Genomic DNA, 16,848 nt, shown 5'->3' with positions numbered 1-16,848 from the left:
TTAATACCTATTTCTTTCATTGGTTTCTTTGCCTCTTGCATATCTTCAGGACTGAGAAATAAAACACCTCTCTTCTTCGGAGTGGGTTTAGGAATAAGCTCAGGAGTTGGCTCAATTGTTTTAGGAATTGCTTCAGGAATTGGCTCAGGAAGAGTCCAATTATTTTCATTAGTCAACATATTATTCAATAGTATTTCAACTTTGTCGACTGTTCTTTCCCTGAAAACACAACCAGCACAACTATCCAAGTAGTCCTTGGAAGAATCCGTTAGTCCATTATAAAAGATATCAAGTATTTCATTTTTCTTAAGAGGATGATCAGGCAAAGCATTAAGTAACTTGAGAAGCCTCCCCCCAAGCTTGTGGGAGACTCTCTTCTATGATTTGCACAAAATTATATATTTCCCGCAAGGCAGCTTGTTTCTTATGAGCAGGGAAATATTTAGCAAAGAAGTAATAAATCATATCCTGGGGACTACGCACACAACCAGGAGCAAGAGAATTATACCAAGTCTTAGCATCACCCTTTAATGAGAACGAAAATATCTTAAGGATATAAAAATATCGAGACTTCTCATCATTAGTAAACAGGGTAGCTAAATCATTCAACTTGGTAAGATGTGCCACAACAGTTTCAGATTCAAGGCCATAAAAAGGATCAGATTTAACTAAAGTAATAATCTCAGGATCAACAGATAATTCATAATCCTTATCAATAACACAGATAGGTGAAGTAGCAAAAGCAGGGTCAGGTTTCATTCTAGCATTAAGAGACTGATGCTTCTATTTAGCTAATAATTTCTTAAGATCATATCTATCATTGCAAGCAAAGATAGCTCTAGAAGCTTCTTCATTCATAACATAACCCTCAGGAAAAATAGGTAATACATAATCATTGGGAGAATTTTCATCATCACTATCATCAATAATAGCATCTTCAATAATTTCATTCCCCCTAACTCTAGCAAGTTGTTCATCAAGAAATTCACCTAATGGCAAAGTAGTGTCACACATAGAAGTAGTTTCATCATGCATAGTAGAAGTGGCATCATCAATAACATGTGACATATCAGAATTCATAGCAGTAGCAGGTTTAGGTGTCGCAAGCTTACTAATAACGAAAGGAGAATCTAGTGCAGAGCTAGATGGCAGTTCCTTACCTCCCCTCGTAGTTGAGGGCAAAATCGTAGGTCTGTCGTCTTTCAAGTTCTTCATAGTGAACAACAGATATAAATCCCAAGTGACTCAGAGAATAGAGCTATGCTCCCCAGCAACTGCGCCAGAAATTAGTCTTGATAACCCACAAGTTTATGGGATCGCAATAGCTTTCGAGGGTAAAGTATTCAACCCAAATTTATTGATTCGACACAAGGGGAGCCAAAGAATATTCTTGAGTATTAGCAGTTGAGTTGTCAATTCAACCACACTTGGAAAACTTAGTATCTACAGCAAAGTATTTAGTAGCAAAGTAGTACGATAATAAAGGTAACAGTAGCAAAAGTAAAGATAATTGTTTTTGGGTTTTGGTAGTAGTTGTAACAGTAGAAACAGAAATGTAAATAAGCAAAGAACAATATGTGAAAAGCTCGTAGGCAATGGATCAGTAATGGATAATTATGCCGGATGCGATTCCTCATGTAATAGCTATAACATAGGGTGACACAGAACTAGCTCCAGTTCATCAATGCAATGTAGGCATGTATTCCGTAAATAGTCATACTTGCTTATGGAAAAGAACTTGCATGACATCTTTTGTCCTACCCTCCCGTGGCAGCGGGGTCCTAGCGGAAACTAAGGGATATTAAGGCCTCCTTTTAATAGAGAACCGGAACAAAGCATTAGCACAAAGTGAATACATGAACTCCTCAAACTACGGTCATCACCGAGAAGTATCCCGATTATTGTTACTTCGGGGTTATCGGATCATAACACATAATAGGTGACTATAGACTTGCAAGATAGGATCACGAACACACATATATTCATGAAAACATAATAGGTTCAGATCTGAAATCATGGCACTCGGGCCCTAGTGACAAGCATTAAGCATAGCAAAGTCATAGCAACATCAATCTCAGAGCATAGTGGATACTAGGGATCAAACCCAAACAAAACTAACTTGATTACATGGTAAATCTCATCCAACCCATCACCATCCAGTATGCCTACGATGGAATTACTCCCGCACGTCGGTGAGCATCATGAAATTGGTGATGGAGGATGGTTGATGATGACGACGACAACGAATCCCCCTCTCCGGAGCCCCGAACGGACTCCAAATCAGCCCTCCCGAGAGAGATTAGGGCTTGGCGGCGGATCCGTACCGTAAAACGCGATGAAGCTTTCTCCCTGATTTTTTCTCCCCGAACGTGAATATATGGAGTTGGAGTTGAGGTCGGTGGAGGTCCAGGGGGCCCACGAGATAGGGGGCGCGCCCTATAGGGGGGGCGCCCCCTGTCTCGTGGACAGGCCCTGGGCCCCCTAGTGTATTTCTTTGGCCCAGAAATTCTTATTAATTCCAAAAAGTGCCTCCGTGGATTTTTAGGACATTCTGAGAACTTTTCTTTTCTACACATAAAACAACATCATGGCAGTTCTGCTAAAAACAGCGTTAGTCCGGGTTAGTTTCATTCAAATCATGCAAGTTAGAGTCCAAAACAAGGGCAAAAGCACTATTAGGAAAAGGGTTATAGATGAAATGGATACTAATGGCGCACCTGACATGTGGTGCGCCACTACTATATAGCAGTGGCGCACCATGTGCCTGGTGGCGCACCTGCACATGGTGCGCCACTAGTAACAATTTTTTTTCAAACATACTAATGGCGCATCGTGGCACAGTGCGCCATTACTAGTGCTAACTAGTAATGGCGCACCAGCCACACAGTGCGCCACTACTGTTGTTTTTTAATTCTTTTTTCTGCAAAACTACTAATGCGCACCACCAGCAGGTGCGCCATTAGTAACCAGGGTTACTAATGGCGCATTTGCAAGTGGTGCGCCATTAGTAACCTGGGACCAACAAGAAATTTTGGACAGCCACACCTAACCACTCACTTTCCCCACTTCATTGTCTCCACCTCCTCCTCCAAGTTTGTCTCGGCTGCCTCCTCCTCCTCACCCCATTTGCACCATAGATTCATCCAAATTAAGTGGTTAAATTACCTTTTATTGATAGGTAAGTAAGGGGGGGGGAAGCTATCTTTATGTTGTTCTCCCTCCAACAACATGCACATGAACTTTTTGTGGCTTAGATAGATCAATGTATGTTTGTGGTGTTGCATATGTTTGTGGTGTTGCATATATGTTTGTGTTTGCAGGTACCGGTATTTGAAATGCGATAGTTGCCAATATTTTGCCGGAATGTTGATTAATTTCCGTTTCGACGAGAATTTTGGCACTATGCATTCTTTTTGGTCCTATTTTTAGGGAAAGTCATGCCAAATTTTTGCTTGGTTCTAAAATATCGTTTTGCTCTACCCCGCAGGAGACCATGTTCCGCACGATGACCGAAGGCGTCGTGAATAGGTTTTTGAGCTCCGCGAAGGCCGAGATGATTCAAAAGAACGAGATGGAGATAAGATGTCCTTGTCGAAGATGCAAGCTGAAGAGCCTTATTGCGGACCCGGATTCCAGCAAAGTGTGGGACCACCTGCTCTTGCATGGTTTCATGGATGGCTATCGGTGGCAAGGTGATGAAGATGACTATGAAGTCGTCCATGGGGGCCAGGCAAGAAATGAGGAAGGGCAGCAAGACAACCATCACGGCTCGGGCGGGCGAGAAGACGAAGAATCTCCAAGACATGATCACGACGGTGATGCTGTACACAGTCATCATGTAGAAGATGCAGGACATGATGATGAGGAAGATGCCCGAGCAGACGAAGGGCATGATCATGAAGATGAAGATGCCGGCGGAGCAGACGACGATGGACCATCGATGGGCTGGGTGCAGGACCCTCATATTCAAGAGCTGCTTCTCAAGCAGACGGATAACGCAAGAGCTGCCGCCCGAGAGAAAGCCAAGCTGGATCAACTGGAGATAGACGCGGTTACTCCATTGTATGAAGGATGCAGGCCCAAGGATACCCGCCTGAAAGTAACGCTCATGGCTCTGGAGATGAAGGTAAAACACAAAATGTCCGACACATGCTTTGACGAGAACATGTCATTCTGGCATGAACGTCTTCCCAAGGGGAACAAGCGCCCGACCAGTTTCGAGGAGGCGAAGAAAATTGTGTGTCCTCTGGATTTACCGCACGTGAAATACCATGTGTGCATGAACAATTGCATCAATTATCGGGACGAGCACGTGGAGTCTACCATATGTCCGGTGTGCGGCGTCACTCGATACAAGAAGAGGAAGAAAGCTCCTCGAAAAGTGGTGTGGTACTTTCCGATCACTCCTCCTCTGCAGCGGTATTTCATGGTCCCTAAGGAAGCAAAGCTCCTGCATTGGCACGCGGATAGGGAGGAGAAGAAGCGAGAAGATGACACAAATGATCCGGAGATAAATAAAAAAGACAAGATGCTGAGTCACCTAAGGATGGGAGCCAGTGGCAAGCGTTGAACTTCGAAGACCCAGAATTTGGGAAGGATCCAAGGAACATCGTGCTGGGCGCGAGCACCGATGGAGTCAATCCGTTTGGCAGCCAGAGAAGCACACGTAGCACCTGACCTGTGTTTGTGTGGATGTACAACCTTCCCCCCTGGTTGTGCATGAAGAGGAAGTACATTCACATGAGTATGCTAATTGAAGGTCCGAAACAACCAGGGAATGACATCAATCTGTATCTGGGGCTGCTGAAAGAGGAGATAGACACACTTTGGAAAATGCCAGCCAATAAGTGGGACGCTGCAGAGAAAGAATATTTCCCTACGGGAGCCGCACTGCTCACGATGGTGCACGACTATCTCGGTTACGGATATCTCGCGGGGCAGGTGGTCCACGGATTTTCTGGATGCGTCAGGTGCATGGATGACACAATGTATTGCCAGCTAGATAGAGATCCCGGGTCTTCGAAAACCGTGTTCATGGGACATCGAAGGTGGCTTCGCGACAATGACCCATGGAGGAAACGCAAGGATCTGTTCGATGGTGAAACCGAACCCCGAAGACGCCTGCGTACGAGGAGCAGAGAGGAAATAGACCAGCTGTTGAAAAATTGGAAAGATTGCCCACTACCGGGAAAGAAGCAAAAGGCACCAGAGCCTGGAAAGAAGTGAAAGCCGCCAGAGCCGCTGTTGAAGGTATGGAAAATGAGGTCTGTTTTCTGGGACTTGCCGTACTGGAAGATCCACCGTGTGCCTCACAGCCTTGAAGTCATGCATATCACGAAGAACATGTGCGAGAGTCTACTTGGTACCCTGCTCAACATGCCAGAGAGGACCAAAGATGGGCCGAAAGCAAGGGCAGACTTGAAATCAATGGGCTTCAGGGAGGAGCTTCACGCTAATGATGATGATGATGATGATGATGATGAGGCGAAGCAGGACACTGAAAGTCGTCGCAAAGGCAAAAAGGCCAAGAAGACCGGAAATGACTACCCTCCCGCGTGCTTCACTCTAAGTCAGGAGGAGATCGATTAGTTTTTCACCTGCCTCGTAGAAGTAAAACTTCCTTGCGGTTACGCGGGGAAGATAAGCAGATACCTAGACACAGCGAAGCAGAAGTTCAGCAGGATGAAGTCTCACGACTGTCACGTGCTGATGACGCAGATACTTCCAGTTGCAATCTGTGGGATCATGGACGCGCACGTCCGTGAAACACTATTTGGCCTATGCAACTTTTTCGACGTCATCTCTCGGAAGTCGGTTGGTGTGAGGCAACTCAGAAGGCTACAGGAAGAGATCGTGGTGATACTATGCAAGCTTGAGATGTACTTCTTTCCCGCATTCTTCGACGTTATGGCACATCTGCTGGTCCATATCGTGGAGGATATCATCCAACTCGGGCCAATGTTCCTGCACAGCATGATGTCATTCGAAAGGATGAATGGTGTCATCAAAGGATACGTTCGCAACATCTCACGCCCAGAGGGAAGCATAGCCAGGGGCTTTCTGACCGAAGAGTGCATCTCCTACTGCACGAATTATCTAGGCATAAAGAACCCCGTTGGTCTACCCGTCAACAGGCACCTCGGCAGGCTCACTAGATGGGGTCACCGTGAGCGTCGCCGCGAAATGCATGTCGACTTCGAGGGTCGACTCGCCGACTTTGAAAGAGCAAACCTAGTCGCGCTACAACACATAGACGTTGTCGATCCTTGGGTGGTAGAGCACAAAACCTTTATTGAGAAGACGTACAATGATCGAGGAAAACAAAGGACGGACGGAGCTATAATCAAAGAGCACAACTCATGTTTCACGCGTTGGTTCAAGCAGAAGCTTCTCTCGTACCCTTTACATGAGGATTCTTCCACGGAAGAACAACTCATATTCGCCTTGTCATAGGGTGCCGAGCACAACCTGATGACGTATGAGGCGTACGATATCAACGGCTACAAATTCTACACCGAGGGAAAGGACATGAAGAGCGATGATTATCAGAACTCTGGGGTAATGATGGAATCCTACACTTGTAACGACAAGGACAGATACTACGAAAGGATCGAGGAGATCTGGGAGCTGAGCTACGCTGGAGAGAAGGTCCCGATGTTCCATGTCAGATGGGCCAAGAGCGTCATAAAAGAAGACCGATATTTCACCACCATGGTTATACCCGAAGCCAAATCCAAGACCGTGGGAGCAAACGTCACCGTGAAAAATGAGCCATGGGTACTGGCTTCCCAAGTGGACCAATGCTTCTTCATTACCAACCCGCCAAAGCCCAGTCGTGTTGTCGTGAGGAGAGTCAAAAGGAAGATCATTGGAATGGATGGAGTCGCCAATGAGCAAGACTTCGACAAGTACGGCAACCCAAAGATGGAACATGAAGATGACGATGAAGTATCGCCATACACCACAAGAAGAAGCAGGACCACCCTACCTAAAGGACGTCCATTCAAGAGAAGAACTCCATTTATGAAAAATAAGGGCAAGAAGATTGTGAACAGATAGCTAGCTAAGATCGATTGTATTTAAATTGTAGCCTTCATTTCTCGATTGTATTTCATGGGCACTTTTTGAACTCATGAATGCTTTTAAATTTCATGGAAACTCGATCTTGATCCCCCTCCATCTCGATCGCTATCCCACCTCGCCAGATTCGGTCCCCCTCGCCGCCGAGCACCCCCCGCACCCTCACCCCCGCTCCACCGGCCGCCGCCGCCGACCCCCCGCACCCTCCCCCACTCCGCCGCCGCCGACGACCCACCGCACCCTCCCCCGCTCCACAGCCGCCGAGCACCCCCCGCACCCTCCCCGGCCCGCTCCACCGTCACAAATGAATGCATCTAAAATTGCAAAAAAAAAACAAATTTGATTATATTTTCAAATAACAAATTGGATGATATTTTTAAATAATAAATTTGATGTTATTTTTTCATATTCATAAATATTTTCAAATAACAAATTTGATGATATTTTTTTAAAAGTTATTACTGTTTTTATAAAAAAAATATTACTGTTTCATATTCATATTCATTTTCTTAAAAATTATTAGATGCAACAAAAAATAATAATAATAAAAATTACTTATGGCGCACCTCTGGCTGGTGCGCAATTGCTATATAAAAAAGACTACTAATGGCGCACCTCTGGCTGGTGTGGCATTGCTATATAAAAAAAGATTACTAATGGCGCAATGATGGGTGGTGTGCCATTGCGATATAAAAAAGATTACTAATGGCGCGCCGCTCGGGGGTGCGCCATTAGTAATGTTCTCCCTAGCTCTAACTCGCCCGACCCCTTCTCCCTCTCGCCAGATCCACTTCCCCACCCGCGCGCTGCCCCGACGACCCACGCCGCCGCCACCCCTACGTGCGCTGCCGCCCCCGCGCCCCCGCGCCATCGCCGACGCCTCCGCGACCTCGCCGTCGCCGACAGCCTCCCTGTGTTGGCCCCGGCCCAGCGCCGCCTCCCCGCGTCGGCCCCTGCCCTGCGCCACCGCTGACCTCGACCCCAACCCCTACCCCAACCCCGACCCTAACCCCGACCCCAACCCCTCCGGCGACCGGCCGCGCCCGCCCAGTTACCTCTCCTCCTTCCTCCTTCCTCCCTCTGCACCCTTCCTCCCCATTCCCTCCCTCCCTCCCCTTCCGCCGCGCCCTCCACCTCCCCTCCGCCCTCCTCCCCGCCATCTGCCCCGCCCCCCTCCGATGTCATGTGTTCATACAGTAATGGCCACACTACTTATGATCAGTCCCCATGATAAATAGACGTATTGTGTTTTTGTATGGCAACAAGGAGGATCTGCACTAGTTGCTGATGAAGTTCTTGTGTTATGTTTCTTTTTTATACTGGGTTTTTGCTCTTATTATGTAGAGAATATTATGTGACCTGAAACTTATTATCATCCTCTTGTCTGTAATGTAACACCTGAAGTTTAGCTTGCTTGATTCAGTGTAACCTGATGCACACGCACGTTATTGTGTTTTTGTATGGCAACGAGGAGGATCTGCACTGGTTTCTGATGATGCTTTACTGATGTTCTTATGTGATGTTTCTTGATCTGATTTGTCGGTGATTGAGAACCATTGCCGTAGTGATTATAATAGGATTAAGCTGAGCCCGATTAACACGTTATTGTGTTTCTATTAGTGAATATATAAATTGATCCACAAGGCATTTTGTCTCACCGTTACCTTGGTGGTACTATAGAAGTAGAATAATTGTAGTAAAATTTGTGATTTTTAGAAGTTTATGCCCCAATATTTGTTGTTTTGTGATGTTCACTCTTCTCCTTGTTCAATTTGAAGTGTCGACCTAGTTCCTTCTTTTTTGAAACGTGGCAAAAGATTTACCAACATGTTTTAATTAAGAAGGGGATAGTATTTTTGATACAAGCCTCCTATTTTGTTTCGGTTGTAATTAGTTTTCATGGGGACTGATGATAAATAGTGTGAGCATCTTTATTGACCAATGATGATAAATACAGTAATGGCCACACTATTTTGTTTCATTTCCTACTATCCTTATCCTAATTATCTTAAATTGTTATGCTGTGTGTAATAGGATTAGATCTTGGATTTGCTAGTGGACTTTGGGAGTTTCTTAGCCAGCTTGGTGACTCCATATTTTTCACTATTTCAGCAAGTCTTCTGTAAGCATTAAACTTTCAGCACTACATTTTTATCTTATGTGTACATCTGTTTGCTTCCAATTGCTATATATGTATTGGTGTTACTAAAAATGATGAAGCTCCTGTCAATCGCTATACATATATAACCTATCTGTTTGCTTCCAATTGCTTGGGCCACTTGTTGTATTTATAATCATCATTTGATTAGTGAGTGCGCTACAGAACAGTCGGTTAACCTATCTATGTTTAGGCAATTTTTTCCATGTATAACCATTGATTATGCCTTTGAGGCAGTTAGTTAACCTCTCACCTATGTTCATGCAGGGATATTATTCTTGGAAAAGCCACTGTTGGTGACGGAATAGAAAGATAAGCAGGTACCTCTCACCACTGTTGGTGACACCATACATAATGGAGATTTAAACTGCCGAACCTTTAGGTTAACAACTCAACACAAACCAATCCCTGAAAGCAAAAGCTCAACACAAACCAAGTGCATTATTTTTGTTACTGTTTTCATGTTTGCAGAACCAATTTTTTGTGCCAACAATCAGTTTACTCCCTCATGCCAACAACCACTCATTTTTCAGTTAACTCCTTACAGTTCAGATCATATTTTGATTGTCAACAATAGTGGACTTTGAAGGCTTTTTTAGAGGAGTGTGTTTCATGCTGGCCTACAGTGATGAATTATTCAGATTGTGTATGATTCTGCCTAAAGTAGATCATCTAAAGATACAGACAAAATAATTAGGGGAGCATGTGTGAGTCTAAAGTATATTGTCAACTTCCAACATTTGCTCTATTGTCCATGTGGTTGCAGGAATGAAGTAGAGTGTGTCATTCTTGCTATGGTCATGTAAGAGAAATGATCTGCCTTGCTAATTTTACCATGAGATTTGGGGTAATCAGCTAGTTCTGGTCAAAGCAAGTAGTTTTCCTGAGCTATGCCTTGGTTAGAAAATGATGCATGATGGTTTGTTCAGAAGAGGAATAATCCCAGGATAGCATGTATCGTGGGGTCAAACCTGGGACCCCTATTGTAATTTGATTTTGATTATTAATTTTTCTGTGAGCAGATGAATTACAGCGTTTGTGTTGTAATGAAACTTGAGCTGAAATAGAACTTGACAACCTGTACAGTGAATATATGCAGTGAATAGAAATTCACATGTTTTCTTGACTAAATTCAGTCCTGTACAGTGAACATATGCAGTCAGTATACAGTCATTGTAATTTTTGGGAGTAATTTTTGGTGTCAAATCACTCAAGCAGTAACTGAATTTTCAAACTGAACTTGACACAATACTATTCAGTTAATTTGCTTGGACAGTAGTATGTATGCTCATCACTTTATGTATGGTGTTATGCCATGTTATCTCTGTTCAGTTGACTAATGAAGCACTAGGCTCATCCATGGTACAAGTTCACCTGTAAACACTTGAAATTAGTCAGGACATCCTGTACTGATAGATGTAAATTGTGTCTAGTAGGCTTTGAAGCACCGGTTTTTCCTGTTTCTAACTCTAAATCTGATATAAACCATACTGTTGGCATAAGTGGTCTTTTGTATATGTGCCGATGCTTTGTTAATATAAAGCTATAGATGATGTTGTACTTGTGATGATGCTACTTGTGATCTTCTGAAATGACCCATTGGCGATTTCATTACGCGGGGATAATGATATTGCAATTACCCCGAGAGGCCCTTGAGTTTGCCGGAATGTCGATTAACTTCCGTTTCGGCAAATTCGGGTACTCCATATGCCCTATTTTCAGCAAAGGTCATGCTGAAATTTTCCATGAATTTTAGCATGACTTTGCTAAAAATCGGACATATGGGGTACTTGCGACTAATGCATGGGCCGGGGTAGCTTAGTACTTAAAAAGTTAGGATCAACTGCCCCGCCATTCTTGCTGCGTTCAACCATAGGTGGCAATAGAGCCAAGTGATTAGGCCCAACTTAGAATTCTCCTTAGCATCGATAAACCCTAGATGATAAACCAACATAGGTGGCAATAGAGCCAAGTGATTAGTGCCAAGTGATTAGGCCCAACCTAGGGTGCCTCGGCATCGATAAACCCTAAATGATGAAACTTAACTTAGCATTTAGGGTGCCTCAGCATCGACAAACCCTAAATGATGAAACCTTGACTTTTAGTGTGCCTCGGTGTTGATGAAAACCTAAATGATGTATGCTTAGGCTTTTAGGGTGCCTCGGCGTCGACAAACCCTAAACGATAAAAGCTTAGCTTTTAGGATGCCTCGGTGTCGACAAACCCTAAATGCCGAGACCATGATCTTGTTCCTTGACAATAACCAACTTTTTGACCAAACTTTTTTCCTATTTAGAGCGAAACATGGCCAACAACGATGAGGCCTGCGGTTCGGGCGCCAAGCAATTCTGGGAGCTGTCCCAGGAGTTGGAGGAAGAACCTCACCGCTATGAGGACGCCGCGGAAGACACCGATCCTAAGTACACAACCCCTAGTGGCGTCGGGGATGACACCACTGATGGTGCCGCCGAGGATGCCACCACTGATGATGGCGGCGCGCGCACAGATTATAGCCAACCGAAGAGGCAACGGAAGGACTGGCAACCGAGCGTGCTCGGCACCGTCAAGGAGGAATTTACTGAAGTGAACTTCGACGGGCATCCGACGGTGCACAAAGAAGTAGTCAAGGGGTACTCGGTTCAGCTCGCGTGCATTCTCCGGAGCACCGTCTCGATCAACACCGAGAACCTAAGGCATAAGGACAGAGGAAATTTGCGCAGCCTCCTCGTCACGAAGCTGCACGAACGATACAAGTTCCCCGCTGACTTTGCAAACACACGCCTCTCAGGGAACAAAGTGAACAGTGCCGCCCTCACGAGGATGAGCACGACCCTGTCTACTTGGAGAAGCATGGTGAAGGCAATGATTGAAAAAGGTGATAGTTATGAGAAGATCAAGGCGAAATATCCTTTGATCAACGAAGATGACTACAAGGAGTTCAAGATCAAGTGCGAGAGCAGCGCAACCTCCGAATCAAGTCAGTGGGGGAAAGAAATGCGGCAGGTGAACTTAGGGGTCCACCAACTCGGTCCCGGCGGTTACAGAGTGGCGGAGCCTATATGGGACAAGGAGGACGCGGAGCGTAGCGAGCAAGGCCTACCGCCCCGCTTCGAGAAATACCGTGACAAGTAGACCAGGAACTTTCTTAGGGCCTGGTACAAGCAGGACCCGGTAACAAAGGAGCTTACCACAGATCCGAAGACCAGAGCGCTCGAGCTTGTTCTGGTAAGGAATACACCCCCGCGTAATTAGCTCCATATGGTTGCATTCTAATTAATCCCCAATATTTCTAAATGGTTCACATTCCTCCCGCAGGACACTGAAAGCAGTAGCGCGGGGTCGTCTCAGAGCTCCCCTTTCGACAGCCCTTTAAATAGGGCATTGAACATAATGAAAAATAAGGATAAGCTCAGTAAGCCGATGTTAGCTGGTGGTGTGGCCAGCAAAGGCTTGTCCACAAAATGGTAGTCATACTATACCGTTGGTGGGCGAAAGGAGAAAAAGACCAGCTCGGAAAGCCAGTCGCGGGAGGTTGAAGCACTCAAGGCACAAGTGGCGCGCATTCCGGAGATTGTCCAAGAGCATGTGCAACAACAACTGGGAACGATGCTCACCGCCATGCTGCCTACGTTGATTCATGGGCTGACGACGTGGATTGCGGGCGGCCAACAGGGGCCTCCCCCAGTTCCCAGCTTCACGGCCAGCAACTCGCACAACACGTAGGCGGCACCATTGGTGTCTCCGGCGAAGGAGGTATTCGTGTCTCCGGCGCCGGCACATGCATTGGAGCTTAATGCACCCAGGTGTACGCCAGCCGACACCTCGCCAGCAAGCGGCCCCTCCGTCAGTTGCACACCCGCCATTGGCGGTGCCTCAACATTAGCCGAGCTCGAAGGCATCACGGTAACTAAGCCTCTCGGCCGATGACTTCATCTCCTTGCCTTTGACTGGGCATCCCTGACACCCTACATGTTTTAGCAGGGCGCCGCCGGCGTTCCTTGCACTCTCCTGCACTTCGTGGGCGGCGAGTTGGTCGATGTCGCCAAGGGCAGAATCATTCAACCGGGCAACCCCGTGCTCCATGGTAATCCGATGCCACCCACAGTGTATAGGGTTGAACTGGTTCGGGTGCTGCCAGGCTGCGACGAGCTGTTACCTCCGATTTGACCCGCTGGGGCCGACGAAGAAGATGAGATGACCCTCAGCGCCTGCGTAAGCTGGCCCCTGCTTTGGCCGAAGAACCAGATTCGTTTGGGGGCAGGGGACACCACCCCACAGACAAGACCGCTAGTCGTGCCGGCGCCAAGCCCTGGCAAGAACGCCGCAACACTACCGGACATGCCGGACATCCTTATGGCACAGGATCCGGACATGCATATGGCATAGGATCCGGACATGACGACAACGACGACGGTACATTTACCAACATCGATAAGTACTTTGCCGAACATGGGTACGCTGACGAGTTCTGCGGGCCTCCTTCTCAAGAACCCAACCAAGACGACCGCGATCTAGCTGGTATGGCGGAGAAATCCAATTGCAACAGGAGTCGTCTGGCGTTCAGTTCTCAGGAGACGCCTCCAGCTCCCGCCTTCACCGAGCATCAGATAGCTAAGGTGCGAAATATTATCAGCCCCAACACACTTAAGAAGGCGGTCTGTGAGCAGAACTCGGTCCCATTGCAGCAGATCAAAAAGAAGGGACGGAAATGGAAAACTAACAAGGGCGCCGGTGCGAGCCAGCCTACACCGAGTACGATCCGTGCTCAGGACGGGCCACCTTCACCTAAGGATATCTCGAGGAGGGTGCATGTGGCGGGTAGGGCGATGCTACCGACAAATATGCTCAATGCTACAACCGGTGCTATGCGGAGTCTGCATGACAGTGTTCTTTCTTTGGAGAAGCGGCGTCTCTCCCAGAATGATGTGGCATACCCGGTTTTCATGGACAAGGTGCCAGAGGGCAAGGGCTTTATGGATGGCGCCATCGGGGGTACGATCGTCTTGCGGTTTGATGACATGTTTGCTATGTTTAACCTTCATCCGCTGCACTACATGCGTGCCAAGATCGTCCTACGGTTTTCGCTGAGTATGGAGATGCGGATCATTCGAGACAAGACCCCGGACATCGTGATAGTCGACCCCTTCTACATGCGTGCCAAGATCTTGGGCAGCGCTGGGGACCGGCAAGTCGCGAGTTCACACCTCGAAGGTGTCATTCTGGCAAACCCAGATAAGGATAACTTCCTCGTGCCTTACTCTCCCGAGTAAGTCATCCCCTCACCGCCCCATAACATATGATTTCTTAGATTTCGATCGTTCTTTTTTTAAACATTTCGTGTTCTGTGCAGTGACATACATTGCACAATCATCCTCTTACGCCCGAAGTATTCCACGGCCACGTATTTCGACCTGGACCATGACTCCAAGATAGACTACACAAATATCAAGAAAGTTCTTGATAATGCTCTCCCCGGCTACGCCAAATCTGGAGGCACCTTTAAGAGGCCAGTTCGTAGGTACGGCAAGCACGTGTTCACCCACAATACGACGTTCCCCTGCGTCAAGCAGCCGCCTGGCGGTCAGAAGGATGCCTACTACGCCCTCCATCACATGCGGGCGATCGTACGGGACCATAATCACCTTCTCCTACCAAATAATGTCAAAGATTGGGCCGCAAGCTTGGCGGCAATCCAGAACGCGGACCTCTGACAAGAATTCTTTCGCATCCAGTCGGAATTTGTAGAAATCATCCATCAAGATGTCCTTCGTACGTCGGGGCAGTTCTACCTCAGATATCAACCGTTCAACAATGAGATAGACACAACGCTACAAATGTAGGCTGACAACGCCCGCGACTTCATGACCATCACGAAAGATGGCGACTTCATCCACGCTCCGGTCCCATGAGTCGAGTCGAAAGTAGTGACGTATTTGTAGTTTTGAAACATCGATTAGCTCATGTTGTAATTAAACTTTAATGAACTTGTATGTCTCTTTTGTTTGGACAGTCGTTCAACTTAGATGTAATCGATGCTATTTATTAGTAGGACCATGAATCGTGCTATTAATGTCTTGCTTTTTTCTTACGATCCTTTTGTTGCATGCTAATATATTACTTATATATTGTCTGTTGTTTGGCTTATGCATAGAGATGCCATCGTATGTCGTGTACAAGGGTAAGGTTCCCAGAGTCTACGACGACAGGGAGGAGTGTCGGAGACAGGTTCACCGTTTTAGCGGTAACAGTTACAAAGGGTACACCACTAGGGCGGAGGCGGAATCTAGATACGCCCGCTATCTAGCAGGAGAGAGGCGGGAGCATTGGAGGAACCAGATGAAGACCAGTTTCATCGTGATCATGCTCTCGTGATGACCAGAACTCTCTTCTATGTGATGGTAGTTTAGATGATCGATATCGACTTGTAATGTGAAGACAAACTCGCTACTCGCGGTCTCCGAGACTTGTAATGTTCTATCTTTGTTAGGTCTTTCGAATTCGGAGACTAATATAACGAATTGTATTCGGAGACTAATCTTCTATTGTATTCGATGAATCTGCTGTTGCTGTGTGGTGCTGTTTATATTCTGTCCAATAATACATTTTGTAACCTGTGCAAAAATCAGAAAAGTAAAAAAAACCTAATATTCATACTAATGGCGCATCACCACACAGTGCGCCATTAGTATGCCAAAGGATACTAATGGCGCATCACACCACAGTGCGCCATTAGTATGCCAAAGCAAATGGGTAAATATGGCCCCTTGGGAGGCATACTACTGGCGCATGTTGCTCTATACTAATGGCGCACGGCGAGGTGCGCCATTAGTGTACCAGATACTAATGGCGCATCAGTGGTGCGCCATTAGTATATAATACTAGTGGCGTGGTACTAGTGGCGCACCAGTAGTGCGCCATTAGTAGGCAAAACTGGTGCGCCACTAGTAGGCCTTTTCCTAGTAGTGAAGTGTTTGGAAAAGTAGATACGTTGCAGACGTATCAATCGTCGAGAACAAATACTATACGCTGCAAAAGTAACATTTTTTAAATGATTGGATTGTGTTTTCTTATATGCAAATTCTAAATTTCTATAACTAAAATTATAAGAAACTAAAAACTAACATTTCTATAACATTTCTAACATTTCTATAACAATTTGAAATTAATCTAATTCATCTAGCTAAAACTAACATTTCTAAAATTTCTAATATTCCTGTAACATTTCTAACATTTCTATATACTATTTGAAATTAATCTAATCTAATTAATTAATTCATCTAAAACATTTGTATATAAAAAAGAAAAAAGAAAAAAATAAACTAAAAACTAAAAATAGAATCGTGTGTGTGTGCGCGCGCGTGCGTGTGTGCACCATGTCGGCGGCGCGTCGGCTTCGATTGGAGGGGCCGGGGAGAGGGGCTCACATCGCGGGCGATGGCGGGCCGACAGTACGGCGAGGCGACGGGACGGCGAGGTAGATGGGACGACGACTGACGGCGATGGGGACGGAGGCGATCGACCTCGACGGGGGCGGCAACGAGTGGCGGCGGTAACGGGGCAAAGGAGAAGAAGCAGAGGGAGAACGAGCTAACAAATTTTTGAAGCAGTTT

Source organism: Triticum aestivum, chromosome 3B (genome assembly GCF_018294505.1).
Source record: "Triticum aestivum cultivar Chinese Spring chromosome 3B, IWGSC CS RefSeq v2.1, whole genome shotgun sequence".
NCBI classification, from domain to species: domain Eukaryota; kingdom Viridiplantae; phylum Streptophyta; class Magnoliopsida; order Poales; family Poaceae; genus Triticum; species Triticum aestivum.
Note: the sequence above shows the minus strand (reverse complement) of the source record.